This window comes from Aquarana catesbeiana, linkage group LG03, assembly GCF_042186555.1.
Source record: "Aquarana catesbeiana isolate 2022-GZ linkage group LG03, ASM4218655v1, whole genome shotgun sequence".
Lineage (NCBI taxonomy): Eukaryota > Metazoa > Chordata > Amphibia > Anura > Ranidae > Aquarana > Aquarana catesbeiana.
The window spans coordinates 25,988,027-26,005,753 of NC_133326.1; the positions used below are offsets into that span (position 1 = coordinate 25,988,027).

The 17,727-nt window shown below is 44.0% G+C and overlaps 1 long non-coding RNA gene across 7 annotated transcripts in view; it reads left to right on the top strand.

Annotated features, from left to right (window-relative positions):
- LOC141131284 (uncharacterized) overlaps positions 1–17,727 on the top strand; it is a 142,364-nt gene that overhangs the window by 95,218 nt on the left and 29,419 nt on the right. For 4 of the 7 annotated variants that reach the window (XR_012242723.1, XR_012242721.1, XR_012242717.1 and 1 more), the window contains one exon: positions 7,001–7,069. The exons of 2 other annotated variants lie outside the window; for them this stretch is intronic. This is a non-coding gene — a long non-coding RNA (uncharacterized lncRNA). Of the gene's footprint in view, positions 1–6,953; positions 7,070–17,727 lie in introns of all 7 variants that reach the window. One more of the 7 variants, XR_012242720.1, reaches the window with a different exon arrangement.

A 17,727-nucleotide genomic window follows, 5' to 3' on the forward strand; every position in this document is an offset into this window, starting at 1 on the left:
TATGAAGAACTGACATCTCTCTTCGGATAATTTTCATAGACTGTCCCAAAGGAGCATAAATCATAGCGGGACCATTATGTACTAATATATATTTTTTTTCTTATAAAGCATTGCTTATTTTTTTATTATATTATTAATTTATATTCAATATAAAATTTTGTTTTCAATATTGCATGTTTGAGACGTTGGATATAAAGGGTGCCTTAGGCCAATGATCTAACCATGAAATCAAAAGAATGGGTACCCCTAAGTGGACTTTGAAGGTATTAATATCTAGACAAAAAAAAAAAAATCTTGAGAAGTGTTTAAAGTATTACAAAATATTTATTAGACAAAACATTTCATTTTAAAACATGGTCACTCAGGACCAAAAATTGGTTGGAATGTATACAAATCTGTATATGAAAACACCAATATCACAGTGCACAATCAGATGTGATCTGTCACCCGACGCGTTTCAATTAAATTCTTTCCTCAGGGGTGTTCTTTAACATGAAGTTAGGAATGTTTAAAGCTGAACTTCATTGATTAACTCCTTGGCGCCGAGCACACGCAAATATACAGCCTCTCAGTGGCGTAAAGCAGGCGCATATTTGCTTATTTGCGTGCAATAGCGCCCATAGCGCTGTGCTGTGAGCGTGTGCCCTCTGCGCTCCCGTCACAGTTACCAGCAGCAAACTGAAAGCTCCCGTTTGCATCTTGTGATCTGGAGCTTTCTGATCATGTGACCGCTGTGACAGCCAATCACATGATGATAAGCCCCGCTCCACCTTCCGCCATTCTAAACCCCTTAAAGGGCCAGTATGCTCTTTAAGGGATTAAAATAAATTAAAGTAGAACCATAGGCTATTTTTTTCATTTTTGATAGAGTAAGGGAGGGTTATAACCCCTGTCAAGTTTTTGCCATCTGTGTCCCATTGGGGAGATTTCCCTTCACTTCCTCTCAAATAGCCAAAACAGAAAGAGAGGAAATCTCTGCAAATTAACCACTTGCCGACCAGCCGCCGTCATTAGACTGCAGCAGGTCGGCTCTTTCCCGTGAATCGCCGTAGCTGTACGTCGGTTCCTTTAAGAGCCATAGCAGACGCATGCGCCTGCTGCACGATGGGGGACCTGATGTGCATGGCCGGCGGCCGCGATCATGGGAAAGATAGCCAGAATGGGGACCTGTCAATGTAAACAGACAGATCCCCGTTCTGACAGGGGAGGAGAGAGATATCTGCTGTTCCTAGTGATTAGGAACAGCGATCTCTCTCCTCCTCTAGTCAGTCCCCTCCCCCCCACAGTTAGAAACACCTCCCTAGGGAACACACTTAGCCCCTTGATCGCCCCCTAGTGTTAAGCCCTTCCCTGCAACATTTACACAGTAATCAGCGCATTTTATGGCACTAATCGCTGTATAAATGTCAATGGTCCCAAAAAAGTATCACAAGCGCCCGATCTGTCCTCCGCAATGTCGCAGTTCCGTTAAAAATCGCAGATCGCCGCCATTACTAGTAAAAAACAATTAAAATAATAAGAAATGTCATAAATCTATTTCCTATTTTGTAGACGCTATAACTTTTGCGCAAATCAATCAATATATGCTTATTGCAATTTTATTTAACAAAAATATGTAGATGAATACATATTGGCCTAAACTGATGAAATATATTTGTTTTTTTACATTTTTTGGGATATTTACTATAGTAAAAAGTAAAAAATATTGTTTTTTTTCAAAATTGTTGCTCTTTTTTTGTTTATAGTGCAAAAAATAAAAACCGCAGAGGTAATCCAATACCACCAAAAGAAAGCTCTATTTGTTGGAAAATAAGGATGTCAATTCTGTTTGGGTACAGTGTCGCATGACCGCGCAATTGTCAGTGAAAGCGACGCAGTGCCGTATTGCAAAAAATGACCTGGTCATTAAGGGGGAAAATCTTCCGATCTATAAGTGGTTAAGGAAATCCATTGGGGACCTCCAAGTCACCAGAATGAGTGACCCCATTGGAAGATCACCCCTCTATAACTTTTCTAGGGACAACCCAAAATCTGGGACTTTCTTTTACTTTCACTTTCACTGTAAACAGGCCAAATAGAGAGGACAAATTCTCCTAACAGAGACACAGGCAGCAATAAAAACCAGCTGTTCTAATCCTTCTCCACTCTATCCAAAACTAAAAAAAAAAAGCTTTTTGCCTTTAGTTATACTTTAACCACTTGACCTCCGGAAGATTTACCCTCCTTCATGACCAGGCCATTTTTTGGGATACGGCACTACTTTAACTGACAATTGCGCAGTCATGCAATACTGTACCCAGATAAAATTTTAGTCCTTCCCCCCCCCCCACAAATAGAGCTTTCTTTGGTGGCATTTGATCACTGCTGCATTTTAAAAAAAAAATATATATATATATATATTTTTTTTTTTTTTACTTTCTGCTATAAAACATATCCAATAAAAAAATGTACAAAATCTAATTTCTTCATCAATTTAGGTCAATATGTATTCTGTTACATATTTTTGGTAAAAAATCCCAATAAGCGTATATTGATAGGTTTATGCAAAAGTTAGAGCATCTACAAACTATGGCATATTTTTATTTATTTATTTATTCTACTAGTAGTGGCAGCAATCAGCGACAATTGGACACTAACTGACACTTTTGACAGTGGCACTAATACAGTGATTAGTGCTAAAAATATGCACTGTCAAAGGGTTAAACGTGTGCCTAGCTGGTGTTTTCTTATGCCGCGTACACACGAGTGGAATGTCCAACAGAAAAAGTCAGACGGAAGCTTTTTATCATCTATTCCGATCGTGTGTAGGCCTCATCAAACTTTTTTTTTCAAAAAATCTGACGGACCTAGAAATAGAACATGTTCTAAATATTTCCGACAGAACCAATTCCTAGCGGGAAAACCGATCGTCTGTATGCTGTTCCGACGGACCAAAAACGACGCATGCTCTGAAGCAAGTACGAGACGGAAGCTATTGGCTACTGGCTATTGAACTTCCTTTTTCTAGTCCCGTCGTACGTGTTGTACGTCACCGCGTTCTGGACGGTCGGACTTTGGTGTGACCGTGTGTAGGCAAGACCGCTTGAGGGGAGTTCCGTCGGAGAAACCTTCGGAGTTTATTCCGACGGCAAAACCAGTTGTGTGTACAGGGCATTACTGTGGGGAGGTGCTACTAGGGGAAGACATGGATCCATGTCACTGCTTTGCAGGAGAACAGGATCCATGTCTTCCCTCCTGACAGAATGGCAATCTGCCTTGTTTATATAGGCAAACTGCCATTCTGCCTGTGTACAGAATGATTGGTGGGTGCCGGTGGACATAGAGTCCACGGTACCCGCCGGTCGGCTCCTACTGTGAGTAATCATAGTGGGAGCGAGCTGCTGACGGTACGCACTCACTCATGTCCATTACCCAGAAATGCAGGATCATGTATATATACATGATCCTGCACACAGCAGCCACCCTGCAGCAGTAAAACTGCTATAGGGCGGTCGCCCAGTAGTTAAGTACTTGTAAACCCAAATATTACTTTGTAAAAGAAGTTGTGACATCACCAATGGGTTGCACATCGAGAGCACAGTGGTGGGAGGAAACCAGCAGCTCCTCCCACTAGAGGCTGCTTGTAGAATCCTACAGGAGGGGGCTAGGAAAAACCGAGCCATATTGCATTAGGGTGTACCGTCAGAACCAGACATTTCTTCACTCAATAAGTAGAAGATGATCCCCAACCGCGTACACGCTCTTAAATATCTCCAAATTTATTGATACTCCATAAAAGACAAATAGGTACAACAGATGTTAACGCGTTTCAGCCAGGACGGCTTTTCTTCACTCAAGTACAGGCTTCATCAAAATGTAGGCCAGCCATGACCACGCTGACCAGTGAGAATATCTGTTGAGTCTTCTTTCTTCTGGGACCTGGTCCCTGAGGAAAGAAGAGATTCTCGGTGGTTCATTTGGTCTTGTTGACCAATCACTGCTCTCTATTGCCTGCTGGGGCTGTGTAATGATGATTCTGATCATGCGGCCCAATATAATGGCTGGTGGGAGCAGCAGGAGAGTGGCTTGGGACCTGCTAAGTGCAAAGGAGACTAGGGGAATGAGGATGGTTTTCCGAGTTCACATTTATTGAAAAAGAAAAGACATTAGGAGGAATTCAGTAAACTTCTAGCAGCACCTTTCTGGTGTTATGGCCCTTTAAAATGGCCTGTGCCAGATCCAAAAATCCCTGATATCCATTTTGGTAGCTTTACCGACACATGCAGCCTATTCAGGTAGTTTTTAATAGTGCCAATTTTAAAAATGGGAGCTGATACTGCACCAAGTTCAAAAATAATTACCTACAGTTCATAGATAACAAAACTAGAGGAAATTAAGACCATCTCTAAGGTGGTGTACAGAGCAGTGGCGCCTGGTGCTCAAATTTTTTGGGGGGGGCAAACAAACTGAAAAAAACATCAATTGCAGCCTCACTGTGCTCATCAAATGCAGCCATGGTGCCCATCAAATGCATCCACTGTGCCCATCAAATGCATCCACTGTGCCCATCAAACGCAGCCACCATGCACATCAAACGCAGCCACTGTGGCCATCAAACCCAGCCACTGTGCCATCAAATGCAGCCACCGTGCCCATCAAACTCAGCCACTGTGCCAGCAAACGCAGCCACTGTGCCCATCAAACGCAGCCACTGTGCCCATCAAATGCAGCCACTGTGCCCATCAAATGCAGCCACTGTGCCCATCAAACGCATCCACTGTGCCCATCAAACGCATCCACTGTGCCCATCAAACGCATCCACTGTTCCCATCAAACGGAGCCACTGTGCCCATCATATGCCTCCACTGTGCCCATCATATGCCGCCACTGTGCCATCAATTGGAGCCACTGTGCCATAAAATGCTGCCACTGTGCCCATCATTTGCAGCCACTGTTCCCATCAAAAGTTGCCACTGTGACCCCCCCGCCCGCTCGCAGTCTCCCCCATCAGTTACCCTATCTTGGTGGCGGGTCAGGCAGCGCGTGACGGCGGCAAGCTGTGGGACCTTGCAGCGGTGAGCTGTGTCCTCCATGCGTCTCCTCCACTCCTCCTGATAGGCGTCCAATCGCAGCGCCTGTCCTTTCAGCCAATTAGGTGACAGGTATCAGACCCATGCTACCTGATTGGTGGAGAGGCGGTTCAGTGTTAGAAAAGTGAAAATTCATTTGCTTTTCTAACACACCTGGGTGTACTCCGAGCGCAATGCAGAAAATTCAGAAATTTGAAATTGGAAAATCTGAAAACCCTAAAAATTTGAAAATCTGAAATAATAACTAGCTAATAATAACTTAACTATTACATTATAGGTATTGGAATTTCCTTTCAAATTTGGCTGTTAGTGAACGTAACGAATATGAATTTATCCGAAGTTACAATTTATCCGAAATAACGAATGCCGCATCTAAACAAATGGAATGTAACAAATTAATAATAATAAATAACAAGAATAATAATAAAAACGTATTATTATTTATTATTAATTAGTTCCGTTCCATTTGTTTAGATACAGTATTCGTTATTTTGGATAATTCGTTACTTCGGATAAATTTATATCTCTCAATTCGTTTCGTACTGAATTCTTTTTTTACCGAATTTCAACAAATTCGTAAATTAGGAAATATCCGAATTAACGAAAACCCCTTTAACTAATTCTTCCGTTTAACGAATTTTTCTCAATATTCGGAAAAAATAACTAATAATGATTTAACTATTAAATTATAGGTATTGGAATTTCCTTTGAAATTTGTCTGTTAGTGAACATAATGAGTACTAATTTATCCGACGTTACGAATTATCCGAAATAATGAATCCAGCATCTAAACGAATGGAACGTAACAAATTAATAATAATAAATAACAATAAAAATAATACAAACTTTTTATTATTATTATTATTAATAATTTGTTCTGTTCCATTTGTTTAGATGTCATATTCGTTATTTCGGATAATTCGTATTCGTTACGTTCACTACCAGCCAAGTTTAAAAGGAAATTCCAATACCTATAATTTAATAGTTAGTTATTAGTTAGTCAGTTAGTTAGTTAGTTAGTTAATTAATTTTTTAAGATTTTCTTTCTAATTTTTGGATTTTCAAATTTTCTAATCTTGCGAATTTACGAATTTTCTAATTTACGGATTGCAATCATAACGAATGACCCGAAAAACGGAAAAAAAAACCAAACAAAAACGAATGAAATGAAAACGAACAAATTTTTTGGCAGTGCCCATGTCTACTGCCTATCCATAATGCATGTGCTTCCATGTACATCCAAATTTTGAGTTACTACTACAGAAAATATTGGGGTGCCTTGATGGGGTTCTGTAGCTTTTGGCCTGTATTTGCGAATGCGTGCAGACTAAACCCCTGATTTTAACGCATACGGTTAGACAGGACGATTCGGTTGGTTAGCAGGCTGGTCAGTAAATTAAGCCGGGAATTTCTTTGATTTTGTTCTGCATATGTTCCTGTTTAAGCTGGTAACGTGATCACTGCCCCAGTTTCCTATTTCAGGTTGGCTCCTTTCTTAGGTAGCGTCCTAAGGAGCCACCCTTACATATAGGTATTTAGAGCTGTGTCTCCCTACACACTGTGTGCATCAATAGAAACACACAGCCCTGTAACCTAGGATGGCAAGGCACACCCCTACTCCTCCCCCTCTCTAACCCAAGCTGACTGGAGGCTGCACTGTCCACTGTTCATTTTTTTTTTGCCTGTGAACACCAGAAGTTCAGGGAAGCAGCACTGAGAGCCAACAGCATTAAAGGTTGTAAACTGCAGGTGCTTCGGTAAGTATTTTACTAACAAGTTTCCTGGGGAATGTTTATTTTATTGTGATAAATGTGTTAAACTAAAAAAAAAAAAAAACTCTTTAATACTACCCTGTCACATATACTGTATATTCGGTACTCTCAGGCACAGCAACTGGCAAACAGCAGACAGATAATTTTTTTCTGCCCCAGGTGAAGGAATGGAAGTCAGTAGGAAACAATGAAAGGAACTGCAAATGTGGACAACAGTGAAATTGAAAGGTACAAAAGTAAAATAGTTGGAAAAAAAGACAGATGCATGGGGTATAGCTAAAAACGTTATTGTTAAATTAGATTATCTGGCTTCCTCCAAAGCCCAGTGCCTTCTCCTCGGGCCTTTGAAAGCAATTTACACTTTCTGTAGGATTCCTTGTGTCATGCTGCAATAGGGATTTACGACTTTATAAATTACTGCTTGCTCTTTATTTGTTGGGCCAGATATACTTTTCTCACTGAAAAAGCCCAAACTGTGAAGTCTCTGTTACTCAGAGGTGAAAATGAAGTTTGCAGACACACAATAGACGAAATGCCTTGTACTGTGACCAAGGTGAGAGGTCTTTGAAGAAAGATCTGAAGTCCGCTGTACAAGTAACATTGCTTCTGCTTTCTTTTATGGTACACAAAAACAAACACAATAGGAACATGTAGCACCCTCCTAGTCAATGGCGGGTGGTGTTTTTTTTGGGGGGGGGCAAACAACCACCAATCCCCCCTCCCGAGTGGCACCCACCCCCCCAAAACGGCACGTATCCCCCCGAGTGGCACCCCCCCTGCTGTTTCGTCGAAGACGGCGGGTGGCAGCATGGTGTAGCAGCTCCATGTCCTCTCCTCCATGGCAGCTCCCAGCTCCTCCCCTCCTCCTCCTAGGCATCCAATAGGATCGCCTGTTCTTTCAAACAATCGGGTGACCGGTGTCAAAAACGGCTTCCTGTTTGGCCGGGAGAAGGATCAGTATTACAACAGCGAATATCAATTCGCTGTTGTAGCACACCTGGGTGGAATCGGAGCACACTCTCTGCGACCCGAACCCACTCTGTATTGAAGCCGATTAGAGCCTCTGGCATTGGAATCCATGTGCCGGTGTCTTGAAAGGGGCTGGACGCATGGATGGGGGGGCAGCGATGGACGGGGGGGTGGTGCCTGTGCTCCCTTGGTGGACGGGCTGCCCCTGCCCTAGTTAGGTGCTAGACAACTTTAGTGCTTTTTGGGCTCTTCCATAATCAGTGGAGCAGTTGCTGATTGCTTTGGACTGATCAGGGTCTCACAGGCTGTGGGCTTGATTGCTTCTCCCTGCCTTCTGGAAGGCTCCAGAACAGTGGTTCTCAACTCCTGTCCTCAGGACCCACCAACAGGCCAAGGTTTGCAAGATAACTGAAATACATCACAGGTGATATAATTTGCTGCTCAGTGATTGCAGTATTCTAGTCTGCATCTCCCTAAGGTAATACTCTGGCCTGTTAGTGGGTCCTGAGGACAGGAGTTGAGAACCACTGCTCCAGAACATAGGAATGGAGCAGGTCAAATGAGTAGCCTGAATATTTATGGGGTCTCAGCCAGAAGCTGGGAAGGTGTTCCCAGTAGATGTGTGACTTCTACGGGTTACCCTTCCTTCCTTGAACCTTTGCAGGAGCCGGGACAGGCTCCACCCCCTGAGGGGCCCACATACTTTTCCCAGATCAAGGTGTGCCCAGTAGGTGGCTGCAGAGTGCATAAATAGTATGGGACCTGGAGAAGTCAAGAGAAGAAATTCCCAGCCTGCCCTTCCAGGCAGCCAAGATTAAATTTACCTGAGCTCATCAAGGTCCCAGCTATGCTAAAGCTGGGGGGGGGGGTTATCTGCTTGCTAAGAATCCATGAAGCTAGAGAAGGGGATTTCACCTGAGATCCGGTCTGGAGAGTTCACTAAAGTAGTATCTGTTTGATACTGGAAGGAGGCATCCAAGTATTCTGAGTGCAGGATCTGGGTGACTTTTCTTGCTGTTAGCCCTTGTGGACCACTACTACTAAGGCTTGCCTGGCCAGAGACATTGCTTATGGTGTCCCATTGCTGTGCATTTCCTGGGCTATTTTTAAAGGGACGATTCTAAGAAGTAGCTGCCCAGCGCTTTTTATTTTTTGGAGTATCCCACATCTCCCAGTGTCCTATACAAGTTTGCTCAGAAATAAATATAAAAAAAGGCAACCCCTAGAGCCAGGGGTAGGAAAACCTAAAAAGGTGACGATAGACGTGGGAGAAGTCAAAGATCACTGTGCACAGTGTTGCCTCCTCACACCTGATTTAAACCTCTAATTTCTGTACTACCATGCTGCAATCGCGTGCATTGCACAGCAATCATGGGTTTAAATCAGGTGGTGAGGAGGCAACATACTGCGACATGTGTACACCCCTGGCCACTGCAGCTAAAGGGGGTGCTGTTTGGGCAGGGGTGGTAAAAACATGTCTTAACTATGGGGTTTTACTACCCCCACCCCCCCATGACAAATGTAAATGAACCCATACTGTTCTGAGCCCCCTATAAGGCTGCTTTCACACTTGACTGCTGAGTCACAATGGACCCGGTATAAATTAAATGTAACATAATGTATAGAAAACCTTCACCCTTGCCCCTTCACCCCATGAATCAACACACTTACAACCATTAGGTTGGAAAGGGCAAGGCCACAGCTTTATTAAAATCCAACACATAACATGTTAACACTTTAAACCAGTGCCAGTCACAGTTGTACTGTGAGCACACAATTCCAAAGGGGGGGGGGGCTGTCCTTACCATAAGTGCTGGACAGACCGCCTACTTCCGATTTCCATCAAGGGCATAGCCCATTACAGCCACTTTTATGCTGGCAAGGTCAAGAAACCGCAGCAAGCTGTGACATACCATAGAAAAAAGGGGTGGGAGGGTGGGCAACTCCTCCAGCCACGTTCCTCGAAAGACCCAGAATTCCCTGGGAACAAACTTTCCTGAGCTCAGGCCCAGCCCATCCCCCATAACAACCAATTCCTGTTGACCACTCAGCCACCTTGTCCTGCACCTGGCCAATGCCCCCATCAGTCAAGGCTCTCTTTCCCTGGGGGGGTCAAGAGGCCCACATATGTGCTGCGGTTTACCTGCACTGTGGGTGTAGTGCAGTGCATCTGTGTTTACTCCCAAGGATGTCAGGACATTTTTTACTTCTGCTGGCCACACTTCGACCCCACCAAAGCCTGAAGGACAGTAAGCTTGGCCCTTTGTTTAGAAAGTCTGGAGATCCCTGATGTGAAACAACATCGGACAGTGTTTTGGGCATGTGAACTGGCCAAATATGGCCTGTTTGTTTACCAGATCAGCTCAACTCCGAACAGGTTGGGCTCGGGTCGAACTCATGTTCACCCTAAACCCTAAGATCATCCCTTCTTAGATGATACCACTTTTTCCCTGTTCTGTATTTATAGATGAGCAGCATTGTCCACCTAGAAAAGGAAATGTGTTAGAAGTACAGAATAGAACACCTCCTGCACTTCTTATCTCCATAACATGGGCATATCTCCCAACTGTTCCTCAATGGAACCAAATCCCAAAACAGATATACAGTAACAAGAAACACTTTTATTGCTATATTTAACAAATCAAAAGGAAGCAAAAAAGAGAAGTTCAGGTTTACAAACACTTATATAAAACTCTTGAGATAGCAGGAGATATCTTTGTGAGTTGAAGCCACTTACGAAGTGAAGATTCAGCGTAACTACTAATACACTACATGTGTCCCATCCACTATATAATTACTTAGCAAACTAGCTCACAGCTCATGCTTCATAAACCCAAATGTTTTATAACTGTTATCACTCCGTATTCATGTTCCTGGGTAACATAAAATGTTATACTCTGCAGTCAAGTCCACCCACCATGTAATGGAACAACCTAACTAAATTTGGTAGATAAAGTTGTCTAACACCTCACCTAATTAAAACAATACAATTTCCAAACAATCTTTGGAACTAACTACCCCATACTCCATGATCCACTCTTAAAGCTGGTCCTATACAGTGCCTTGAAAAAGTATTCATACCCCTTGAAATTTCCACATTTTGTCATGTTACAACCAAAAACTTAAATGTATTTTATTGGGATTTATGTGACCAACACAAAGTGGCACATAATTGTGAAGTGGAAGGAAAATGATAAATAACTTTCATTTTTTTTTTTACAAACAAATATCTGAAAAGTGTGGAGTGCATTTGTATTCAGCCCCCTTTACTCTGATACCCCAAACTAAAATCTAGTGGAACCAATTGCCTTCAGAAGTCACCTAATTAGTAAATAGAGTCCACCTGTGTATTTAATCTCAGTGTAAATACAGCTGTTCTGTGAAGCCCTCAGAGGTTTGTTAGAGAACTTTAGTGAACAACAGTACAATGAAGGCCAAGGAACACACCAGACAGGTCAGGGATAAAGGTATGGAGAAGTTTAAAGCAGTGTTAGGTTACAAAAAAATATCCCAAGCTTTGAACATCTCACGGAGGACTGTTCAAGCCATCATCCGAAAATGGAAAGAGTATGGCACAACTGCAAACCTACCAAGACATGGCCGTCCACCTAAACTGACCATCCGGGCAAGGAGAGCATTAATCAGAGAAGCAGCCAAGAGGCCCATGGTAACTCTGGACAACTATTAGTCATGCACTCCACAAATCTGGCCTTTATGGAAGAGTCGCAAGAAGAAAGCTATTATTGAAAGAAAGCCATAAGAAGTCCTGTTGGCAGTTTGTGAGAAGTCATGTAGGGGACACAACAAACATGTGGAAGAAGGTGCGCTGGTCGGATGAGACCAAAATTGAACTTTTTGGCCTAAAAGCAAAACGGAATGTGTTTGTGAATTTGCACATCATCCTGAACTCCACCATGAAACATGGCGTTGGCAGCATCATGTTGTGGGGATGCTTTTCTTCAGCAGGGACAGGGAAGCTGGTCAGAGTTGATGGGAAGATGGATGGAGCCAAATACAGGGCAATTTTAGAAGAAAACCTGTTAGAGTCTGCAAAAGACTCGAGACTGGGGCGGAGGTTCGCCATCAGGCGAACGACTCGAAACATACAGCCAGAGCTACAATGGAATGGTTTGGATCAAAGCATATTCATGTGTTAGAATGGCCCAGTCACAGTCCAGACCAAAATCCAATTGAGAACCTGTGGCAAGACTTGAAAATTGCTGTTCACAGACGCTCTCCATCCAATCTGACAGAGCTTAAGCTGTTTTGCAAAGAAGAAAGAGCAAAAAATGTCCCTCTCTAGATGTGCAAAGCTGGTAGAGACAAAAATGCAGCTGTAATTGCAGGATAGGTGGTTCTAAAAAGTATTGACTCAGGGGGGCGCCATACAAATGTACCCCACACTTTTCACATATTTATTTGTAAAAAATTGGAAAACCATTTATCATTTTCCTTCCACTTCACAATTATGTGCCACTTTGTGTTGGTCTATCACATAAAATCCCAATAAAATACATTTATGTTTTTGGTTGTAACATGACAAAATGTGGAAAATTCCAAGGGCTGTGAATACTTTTTCAAGGCACTGTATGTATCAAAACCACTTGCTATCCACCCCAAAGCAGTTTTACTGGTAGAGTACAGGGTGGCAGCTGTACGCCAGATCACATATAATACTTTTTCAAGGCACTGTACCTGCAAATTCATATGGGGAAGATAAATAAAGCTCCATAACAAGCCAATCCTCATCCTCTCTACAACAGAACACAGGGTGGCTGGGGGTTTACACCAACCAGACGCAGTAGTCAGGTCTGTTGAAGCAACCTCACCACCTACTCACCTAGGGATTGGCTGACTCATGACCACACAACCCATGAGGAAAAGTGGCAAATGGTGTACTGCCTTAGTCCAGGTTGTTTGTGTAGTGTGAGCACTCTTGCCTGGGCACTGTGCTTGTGACCACTTGGAAAAGGTGGTCTTGGGCATGGTTCACTTTCAGTGCAGTGTGTTCCGTGTCTGTGCATAAACCCAGGGCAAGGATCCCTGTCCACACAGGCAGAGGTGCACCCCACTGCCCCCCTGACACCCCTTCCCACAATGCAACCCCCCACCTCCACATGGCACACACTCCACCGCAATGCTGCATCCAAAATCCCAAACACACTGCCCACGAACGGCACATGCAATGAGTGGGCAGGACCACCCACCCCCCACATCATGTCCACAACCGTGCTAACACCCCCATCTGCACGCCCTCAATGTGATGGGGCGCAGTGTGAAGGACGCCGCACAACACTGAAAACCCAAGCCTTGCCTAACTGCCACCAAACGGCAGTGTGCAAAGAGGGGGCAGAGCCAAGCACTCCTCCCCCCATCCCCCCACTGGCCACGGGCAGCTGGCAGGCAAACCAAAATCTCCACGCTGCCCCCCGGTAGAAGGGAGGGCGCAGCGCCAGGAAATGGAAGACGTGTATTTTAACAATCTGTATCCCCAACAAGTGGCTGGGAATTAGAATTTTTCCACCCACCTTCTGCCTATCCTGGCGCCGGCCCTGCATAAAACTCTCTATAGACCATTGAATGTAGAAGCAGAGATCACTGTGGTCTAGCTGGCAGAGGTGAAGACGTAAGCGCACCCTCAAATATTTCCTTCAAGCGCAGTATGAGCAGACTAGTGAAGAAGGGGGGCATTTGTACCAATCATGCCCATTGTGAGTACACCCTCACTGTCCATGTTATGCCTCATATATTCTAGTAGCTTGGAAGAGTAAAAGAGCAGAATTAAAGGACATTTTAGGGGTCTATAAATATTTTCACAACTTTCACTCAACATTCACACACTTCTAATTGGATTCAAATGGGTAAATACGTGAATTCTGGGTGAAAGTTGGGTGAAACATATGAAAATAACCTACCAAAAAAAAAAATATAGATAGATGCTTCACTTCGTGCCCTTTTATAGGCAAAAATTAAGAGGAATTCCGTGGGCTCTACCACCTTTGAACATGAACCATTCAACTGAATAGGACTGCGCTGGCACTGCCCTACAACCACAGACAATGCAGAATTTTGAGGCCGGGGGGGGGGCAACATATTTCTTCCTCGCTGCCTGTCAAACACCTTTTGAAAACGTTCTTCAGAAGACATTTGACATGTGATGAGGAGGCCTTATATTACCACCTCACCGCCTGTTTTTAACCCCACAAATGGGCACCACGACAACGCAACCACATACACTGCTCACAGTTGTGGCCGCATCTAGTTCAGCAAGCCAATCCTCATCCTCTCTACAACAGCACAGAGGCTGGCTGGGGGTTTACACCAACAAGACGCAGTAGTCAGGTCTGTTGAAGCAACCTCACCACCTACTCACCTAGTTCAATGGGCCATGCATGCTCGGCGGGAGGTACTGCTCTTCTTTAACAGATCAAGCTATTCAGCTAATTGGCAGTTAGTGGGTTGAGACAAAACATTTACCACTGAAAGGGGTGCTTACAATGGTCAGTTTTTATTTATTGATGTAAAATCTTTATCCCAAAAGGAAAAATAAATAAAATGTTACTGTAACTGCTTAAAATGTGTTAGCTGGAGTTCAGCTTTAATTTGTTAGTCTAGTCCAGTGGTCTCCAACCTGCGGCCCGGGGCCTGGATGTTGCCCTTTGATTGCTTTTATCTAGGCCTTGGGCACTTTCTCCCACTGAACCAATGACGGGGCACTATTCCTCCCACTGACACCAATGATGGGGCACTATTCCTTCCACTGACACCAATGATGGGGCACTATTTCTCCCACTGACACCAATGATGGTGCACTATTCCTCCCACTGACACCAATGATGGGGCACTATTCCTCCCACTGACACCAATGATGGGGAACTATTCCTCCCACTGACACCAATGATGGGGCACTATTCCTCCCACTGACACCAATGATTGGGCATTATTACTCCCACTGACACCAATGATGGGGCACTATTCCTTCCACTGACACCAATGATGGGGCACTATTTCTCCCACTGTCACCAAAGATGGGGTACCATTCCTCCCACTGACACTAATGATGGGGCACCATTCCTCCCATGGACACCAATGATGGTGCACTATTCCTCCCACTGACGCCAGTGATGGGGCACCATTCCTCCCATGGACACCAATGATGGGGCACTATTCCTCCCGGTGACACCAATGATGGGGCACTATTCCTCCCAGTGACACCAATGATGGGGCACTATTCCTCCCACGGACACCAATGATGGGGCACTATTCCTCCCACTGACACAAATGATGGGACACTATTCCTCCCACGGACACAAAAGATGGATCACCTTTCCTTCCACTGACACCAATGATGGGGTACTATTCCCCCAATGGACACCAATGATGGGGCACTATTCCTCCCACTGACACCAATGATGGCGCATTGTTACTGATGCCAGGTCATTTTCTTCTCCCGCTGCCACAGCCCGGCCCTTTCAAAGAAAGAAAGATATTAAACTGGCCCTTTGTTTAGAAAGTTTGGAGACTGCTGGTCTAGTCCATCTCTCCCCCCCAGACTGACAGTGCTGTTGTCCAAAAGGTGGCTACACTGCCCCTCTATAGATACAGTAAAGAAGTGAGTGTAGCCGCCCTAAGGATGATCATACACTAGTAAATTTTCCAAAACGAACGGTCGCATGAACAGTATATGAAAATTCTCAGTACCTTTGGTGAGATACTCCCAAAGGAAAAAAAAAAATCACATCTAAAGTGATGCAGAGCCTGCCACTTTCCTCATTAGAGCCCTGCAAGTGCAGCAGCTGATTGATAATTATAAAACCACTCCTATTAGATTCACTTTGTGCATGGATACAGACAAACAAACAGCTATTTCTTTAGAATAACAAAAGGTAGGGATCTGCAACAAAGTTTATCAAAAATCCCTGCTATGTACGTAGATCACCCGCGGGGGGTTTTCCCAACAAAAAGTGGAGTTACTCTTTAAATAAATAGCCACTTTGTTGCACTACCGTCAGCTGTTTGATAAAAAAAAAAAATAAAAAAAAATGAAGTGTTCATATATTCCATAAATACCGAAATATTCCGTGCTGATCCATTCAATATGTTCTATCTGTTCCCAACCTGCTAGGTGAAGGTTTCATGGCACTGCTGGGAAATATTAATAAGAAGAGTTATAGATGAGGGGAATAATTCTAGTAAAGCTCACTCCATTTTCCTATCATTAGGAGTTTGGTCCAGGTGTGGTTAGCCGGCCGGATCTGCCGTGTAAAAAAAAAAAAAAAGAAGCCGTATGGGCCTCTAATTATAGCCAGCGCTGGAATTTCTGTGCAAGCCATACCTTCTGCACTCCACTAACTCTCTTTTTCCCCGGTTGCCTCTAATGACATTTTCAGTCATTAATGAGTTAATAAAAATTTCAAAGTCATCTGGGTTTAGATAAGTGGAAAGAAAGAGGAGCATTGTGCCTGTAATGACAGGCTGCCTGTTGCCCTTGGGATGTCATGGGTCAGACATGTTAAGAATGTGTGCACCCAATCATCTGCTGATCTTTATCAGCAGGCCCTCAAGCACAATCCAAGCCAGGCCAGTATGGGAACTCCAATGAATAAACAATGCCTTCTTGGATGGTTGCCGGCTGTGTGATATACTGAAGGGTTTATACATTCGAAAACATGATGACATTAGCAATCAATATACCAATTACTGGACAAGTTATTGGCCTTGGAATGCACATGTCTTGATCCTAAACGCACTTTGAACGCCCGTACCTGCCAAGACAGCCATTGTTATTGAACCCTTGAACTTCGGGAGGCACGGGGGCAGCCCGGTGCATTTAAATGTTGTTGGAGATAACTTGGATGCATGTGAACCGTATACAGGTAGAAAAGCACTCCTCAGGTCTGAACACGCTGGCCGTGTATTTTCCTAGACAGATGGATGATGGCGGGGTGAAAAGAGCCGCATCACCTGAACTTCAATCTTTGTCAAACTGCATTACTGTCTCTGCTATTGCTGGTCTGTTACCACTACTCAATAATTTCTAAAGTGCCTTCTGTACCCTCTACGCAATGTTCTCCCGTCTAGGGTTGCCACCTTATCCCTTTAAACCCGAACACATATTAATTACACACGTTCTGTGGCTGATTAAGGTGGTTATTAACCGCTTGCCGACTGGCCAGGGCCGTTTTTAAGGCAGGGCAAAAGGGGCAGCTGCCCTGGGCCCTCTCATTGTTGTGGGGCCCAAAGCAGCTGCCTCATACTTGCCAACTATCCTGGTTTAAATTCCCTCGTCCCTTGAGGTTTTAGTCCTGTGCTGTGTCCCAATATCTCAGTGTGAAGTGCTGCTACTAATGCTGCCCAGCTCTGCCCTATTGTTGTGTACAGATGACTCACCCGCAGACCCTGTGTTTACATGTAAATTACCAGCATTCACATGTAAATAGCGGCGGTATTCATATGTAAATAGTGGCGTTCGGCGGCATTGCTATGCATATCATGCCCCCCTGAGGTCATATCCACAGTAATCTCTAGCAACCAATCAACAAGCAGAAATCATGTGCTGTAACCTCTAGCAACTAATCAGTGAGCCATAATGTGTGCTGTAACCTCTAGCAACCAGTCAGTGAGCGGTAATGATACACTGTAACCTCTGGCAACCAATCGCAATAGCTGCCTGATCTGATTCAGTAAACAGATTTTGAGTCTAGCTGATATTTATGTCTCAGAGCAGGTGGAGAGCAAAACTGCATGGGGGGGGCCCAAGAAAAGTTTTTCCCAGGGTCCAATCAGGGCTGGACTGGGATAAAAATTTGGCCCTGGACTTCATCCAGACCGGCCCACTTTATTTGTGCAAACAAGCACAAAAACAGTATATAAACTATACGCAATTGTGCAAAAAAACATAAGTAGCATAACATAAG